The sequence below is a fragment of the Phlebotomus papatasi genome, chromosome 1 (assembly GCF_024763615.1).
Source record: "Phlebotomus papatasi isolate M1 chromosome 1, Ppap_2.1, whole genome shotgun sequence".
Taxonomy (NCBI): Eukaryota; Metazoa; Arthropoda; class Insecta; order Diptera; family Psychodidae; genus Phlebotomus; species Phlebotomus papatasi.
Window position 1 is genome coordinate 46,704,356 of NC_077222.1, and position 6,731 is coordinate 46,711,086.

Below are 6,731 nucleotides of genomic sequence, written 5' to 3' on the forward strand. Positions count from 1 at the left end.
TATATTCAGTTAAAATAATTAACCTAAACACAAAAGAGGACCAGGAAGGGGGAGCGGGGGCGGGGAAACCGACCTGCAGGTAGCCCACCCACCAGAGTTATCGATGTGGCGTCACAAAACAGTCTCGTGCTCCATGGAAAGCCACGCCCACAAAACAGTACTCTGCTTCACCCTTACTACTCTTAGTGATTTTCACCCAGAAATATTGAGAATTCCGATTTTTAGAGCGGATTTTCGATTTTTCGAAAAAACTGTAAGGGGTTAGCCTATCAATTTTTTTGGTCAAAAAATTTTGTTTCGAGATTTTGCAAATTACGCAATGAAAATCAATTAGTAGAACCATTTCAAGTATTCTTAGTGATTTTCACCCAGAAATATTGAGAATTCCGGTTTTTAGAGCGGATTTTCGATTTTTCGAAAAAACTGTAAGGGGTTAGCCTATCAATTTTTTTGGTCAAAAAAATTTTTTTCCAGATTTTGCAAATTCCGCAATGAAAATCAATTAGTAGAACCATTTCAAGTATTCTTAGTGATTTTCACCCAGAAATATTGAGAATTCCGGTTTTTAGAGCGGATTTTCGATTTTTTGAAAAAACTGTAAGGGGTTAGCCTATCGATTTTTTTGGTCACAAAATTTTTTTCCAGATTTTGCAAATTCCGCAATGAAAATCAATTAGTAGCACCATTTCAAGTATTCTTAGTGATTTTCACCCAGAAATATTGAGAGTAGTAAGGGTGAAGCAGAGTACTGTTTTGTGGGCGTGGCTTTCCATGGAGCACGAGACTGTTTTGTGACGCCACATCGATAACTCTGGTGGGTGGGCTACCTGGAGGTCGGTTTTTCCCTTTTCCCCGCCCTCCTCTCCCCGCCCTCCTCTTCCCGCCCTCCTCTCCCCACCCTCCTCTCTCCCCGCCCTTTCCGGCTACTATTTTGCGTTTTGGTTAACTATTTTAACTGAATATGGAGCACAATACTGATTTGTGGGCGTGGCTTGTCTGTGGAGTACGATATTGTTGAGTGGGAAGCGATTTCATTGGCTGTGGAGCACGATACTGTTGAGGGACGCATTTTCATTGGCTATGGAGCACGATACTGCTGAAAGAAGCGTTTTCATTGGCTGTGGAGCACGATACTGTTGAGGGACGCATTTTCATTGGCTATGGAGCACGATACTGCTGAAAGAAGCGTTTTCATTGGCTATGGAATACGATACTGTTGTTTGAATGTGAATCGTTTCAGTCGCCATATTGGACTTTTAAACTGTAAGCTTTAGACGGCCATCTTGAACTTTTTAGAACTTTAAAACTTTTTGATATTGCGCTTTTAGATGGATATTTTGGATATTTTAAATTAACGGAAATTACTTTGGTGGACTCTTTCTCATGCAATTTTTTTCTGCTTATATAATTTATATGAGAAAAGATCTGCCATCCATGGGAATTGATCACGGGGCCTCTCGATTGCGAGTCCAATACCTTATCCATTATGCCACTCGTGGCATGATAGAAGATTTGCCAGAAGTCTTTCCTATGCAGTGAATGAAATTTTAGGTGATATTCTTCATAATCTTTTTCCTCTGCACTGTCCAAGTGTGGAAAAATGCAATGCAATATGAGACCTTTCCGCGCGCTCGCTATGGGCAAGTGTGTGGCTATCGCTGAGCGCGAGAATTTGATTCCTGCAGACGGAGGAAGCAACACGGGAAAAAAGTCTTGGGTGTGCGATGCAATTGTAGCAACTCAATGAAAAATGAAGATCACCAACAAATGATCATTGAAAGAAAAGAAACACATATTTTCACATTTTATAAATTCTTTATTGGCAGACAAAAATTTATTCTAATGCATATTAGCTTATGACAAAATGATATTTCTATTCTTATCAATTTCTAACTTTGCATCATATTCTGCATACACAACGCAAGTAATAGTTTTTGGAATTGTCTCAGAGAAACGAGCTTCTATGCGAATAGAGCCCTGATCTAACAGAGAAAGGCATCCACCTGAATGAGCATCAGGGTTCAGATCATATGCCAAGATGAAAAATCCATTTTTAAATTCTTCGTAAGTGATGTCATGCCCTTTGTCATCATAGTGAATGCCTGTTCCTGTAAAGAGAGTCTGGTATGCTTTTGCATATTGATCTTTAGGAAAATCCATGTGAAGAGGATTAATTGGATATGGTGTGCCATTTACAAGTAGGGCGAAATCTGAGATATTATAATGCTGAAAATTAAATGGATCTTGAGATTTTTGTCCATTATATGCAGAATTGTCAACCATAGCAAAAATTACTCTGCGAGGCAAAATTCCATGAAGAATATTGTCCAAATTTATGGAATTAGACCCTGCGGGGACAGTGAGTGTCTTAATTTCAACTTTTTTATAATGATATTCTGCATTCTTGTGCTCCAACACTTTGTTATGGGCAAGAAGAATATTTGGGTTTAAAGTTATCTGTTTCATATACATTGTTGCATCGTGTATGCGAAATTGTGGATTATGATTATCATTGCAAAGAAGAAAGAAAGATGATTTTTCAAGAGTAATAATAACCCTTAGGTCTACATTGTTAATTAAGAATATTGGCTGATTGAACATATCACAATGCAGCCGACCCAAAACCTCAATTACTTTGCTATTTTTAATCAAATTATTTCTTTTTGATTGATCTTTTATCCATCCAGAGTTGCGTAGGAAAGTATTTTTGGCATCTTGTCCATAAGACAAAAGTGTCTCAAAATAGCTCCTGTAATGATAATCTCCTTCACTCTGGGAAATTATCCTTCCATTGAGTGAAACAGACACCGATCGTATGAGTGAATGCAGGATGTTGTTTACAATTCCTGGTTGTTCAATATCCTCATCTGTGTATCTTTCTCCATTTTCATTTAAGAGTTGAATTTTAAATTTCACGTAGATTGAAGATAGATCTCGATAGCAATCTCCATTGGATACAGAGTAAAATTCAATCACTGATGAATTATCTAGACTGGCAAGGGGTTGATAAGAGATTTCATCGGCTCGGAGAATAGATGTTTGCAAGGGTGGAGATAGAAAAATGTCCAGTTCGCTCTTCATACATTCTGTATATTGAGCCATTATGAAAAAATATCCAAGACTCTAGGTTTTTTATTTTGCTTGGCTTTGACCTTTTTGAGCTTTGATCTCTTTTTAATAATCTTTTCCTGAATTTTGTTAAGAATATTTTTGGCTTTATTCTTTTTCTTCGATCTGGACCTCACTAAGGATGATGAGGGAATAGAAGATCCTCTCTGTGGACTCGTATATATACCTTCTCCAGTCATAGTTTTGAATTTTTTAATAGCTTTTTGTCTTAAATCATCTCGAGCTTCTCTACCCCGCTCCAGAAGAATATCTTTAAGGGGTTTTGTACCAATATCTGTTAAAATTTCAGCTCCTGTTTTTGCAGCTTGTGTTTTCAATGCAGACAATCCTCTAATAAAAAGTGGTTTTAAGAATCGAATTAGGCCTCCAAGAACTGAACCCAGTCCTCGACCTCTTTGTACGCCATAGAAATCAGGAACATAAACACTCCCAATTTCTCCACGGCCAATTTGTCTCATATAATATGAAGTGTATAGGTTAGCCATCTTTGAGATAGTGAAGAAATCAATAATAACAGGAGTATTTATATCTTTTCATAACATCATTTATTTCTCTTAAAATGAAGTACTAACATTGTTGGTGTTGAGCTGGCTTGAAAATTGTAGGGTTTCCCATTTTGGGATGTGATTAAAATTTCAATCGTATCAAAATCATTTTTTTCTACAGGAAAATATTGAATTCGCTCAAATGACTTATAAACTTCATTGTTCTGAATTAAAAGTATGGTCCTCAGGCATCTTGCAAAAGTATTGCTTACAAGTTGTGGCCTAATTATATCAGTGTACACAAACATTAAGTCCCTGGTGTGGCTTGTTGTGAATGGGGCTGGAGAAATCGATGGATGCAAAACTGATGAAACAAAATCATCCCTGTTCACATCATGTATGATTGGAGGTAATTTTGAATGTTCTAAAATTTTTAAAAGTTCATCTTTGTTGCGTGCAGATTGTGGAACAGATGCAAATATTGTTTTCATAAGATCATCAATAGATTCATAATTATCTCTGTACAGTGGAATATCAAACATTGTGTCATTCAAATACATGCTGATTGTGGTCAAAGGTTCAGACACCTCATCAAAAGATTGTTTTACAATTATATCAGCTGGCTCGCATTGTTGTTTTGGTCTCAGAAGAGCTGCGAGTTTGGCATTTCCACTCATTTCACTCATCTCCTCGTGCGCAGTGTCATATGTACACTTTGTGCATTCCTCAATAAGCTGCTCGAGTTTCATTTCAATGTTGAATGCCTCGAAAGAAGATCCCACAATTGGATTGTCCATTGCAGAATTATGATTATAAGCATTTTTCACCAAGTAGAGAAGACTTCTTAGAGGTGTTTGTGGTGTGTAAATGGGAATTGTTATCGGCTTTCTCGCTCCCTGGGTGTTTATTAGGGTGATGGTTCTTGGCTTTACAGCTTCTGGTTTTTCCCTATCACCAGATGATTCTGCTACATTAAATGATATTTCAGCGAGCCCAACAACCCATTCCCCTGGCAAGAAAATTTTTGCTGGCAATTTGGTATAAAAATTTGCCAGTGTGTTATGAGGAAAATATCTCTGAGAGGAATTGCTCAACAGAGTCAAGTAAAAATCATTTTTCATGTCGCTCGATGCCATATTGATTTAAAATATCGGCCTGATTTATCCAATGAGATGTATCATCTCCTTTGAATTTTACATAATACTGAAAATTTTTCCCCAATCCTCGCGTTTTTATAATCTTTTCAATGGGAGGATGACCATCTTTAATCTGTACCTTTTGCAATTGCTGTTTATAAAATCTTCCAGAAATCGGAGTATTTTTGTAATCGCGCAAAATGTATATTGGGAAGGGTTTTTTGTCGATTATTTTGTCTATGTGAAATTTTTCGACTGTCCAATGTTGCTGAAATCCTCTGTCAAATGATGGTTTAGATTTTGCGACTCTCACCAAATCATCTACTTGAAGATTATTCGCATTCTTTGAATACTTTGATAAAAAATCCAAATGTTGGTCTCTGTATCTTTTATTTAAATTTGCAACATCATCATCTGTTACATCGTTAGGTGCCATTCCTATAGTTCGATGAAACGAATTATTATAGACAAAAATCAATTGATTCAGAACATCGATATATCTCTCTGTCTTTTTATGTGTAAAATATCTAAACATTTTCTGTTTAAACGTTCTGTTGAATCTTTCCACGACGGCACATTTAATTGATGGGTTATAAGAAAAATTTTGCTGAATATTTTTGCTTTTTAAGTAACTTTTGAAAATTGAGTTTTTAAATTCTTTCCCATGGTCAGACTGTACTTTTTCAGGAATTTTCCCACTCTGTTTAATAATATCGGCAAAAGCTTTAGTAACCTCTTCTGCAGATTTATTCTTAAGTGGGCGGACAAATGCAAATTTGGAAAATACATCAATCACGGTTAGAATGAATGAGTAATTGTCATTATGCTTTTTATACTGTCTCATATCAACCAAATCAATTTCCCATAACTCATCAATATTTGTAACTACACAGAGAAAATTTTTCAAGTATCCAGATTCAATACCCATGGTATTGATTTTAATCCCACCATTTCAATACCAAAATTATCCCAAATTTTCTTGAAAATAGGTGCATATTGGGATTGATTTTAGTTTCTGGAACAAAGTTAAGAAATATTGGGATTACTTTTAGGACATATTGGTATTAAATTTATGAAATTAATTTTTTGAGGAGGAAATGGTATTGTTTCTATCTCAATTTGAGATTGAATTTTAGAAATCGTGGGATTAATTTAATCCCATTGCAGCATTGATTTTTGAAAGTCATTATTTATTAGGAAACAGTATAAATTCTATCCCATTCTGGTATTGATTCTATCCTATTTTGGTATTGATTCTATCCCATTTTGGTATTGATTCTATCCCACTCTGGGATTGATTCTATCCCACTCTGGGATTGATTCTATCCCATTTTGGGATTGATTCTATCCCACTCTGGGATTGATTCTATCCCATTTTGGGATTGATTCTATCCCACTTTGGGATTGATTCTATCCCACTCTGGGATTGATTCTATCCCATTTTGGGATTGATTCTATCCCACACTGGGATTGATTCTATCCCACTCTGGGATAGATTCTATCCCATTCTGGGATTGATTCCATCCCACTCTGGGATTGATTCTATCCCATTCTGGGATTGATTCTATCCCACTCTGGGATTGATTCTATCCCACTCTGGGATTGATTCTATCCCATTTTGGGATTGATTCTATCCCACACTGGGATTGATTCTATCCCACTCTGGGATAGATTCTATCCCATTTTGGGATTGATTCTATCCCACTATGGGATTGATTCTATCCCATTTTGGGATTAATTCTATCCCACTCTGGGATTGATTCTATCCCATTTTGGGATTGATTCTATCCCACTATGGGATTGATTCTATCCCACTCTGGGATTGATTCTATCCCATTTTGGGATTAATTCTATCCCACTCTAGGATTGATTCTATCCCATTCTGGGATTGATTCTATCCCACTCTGGGATTGATTCTATCCCACTCTGGGATTGATTCTATCCCATTTTGGGATTGATTCTATCCTACTCTGGGATTGAT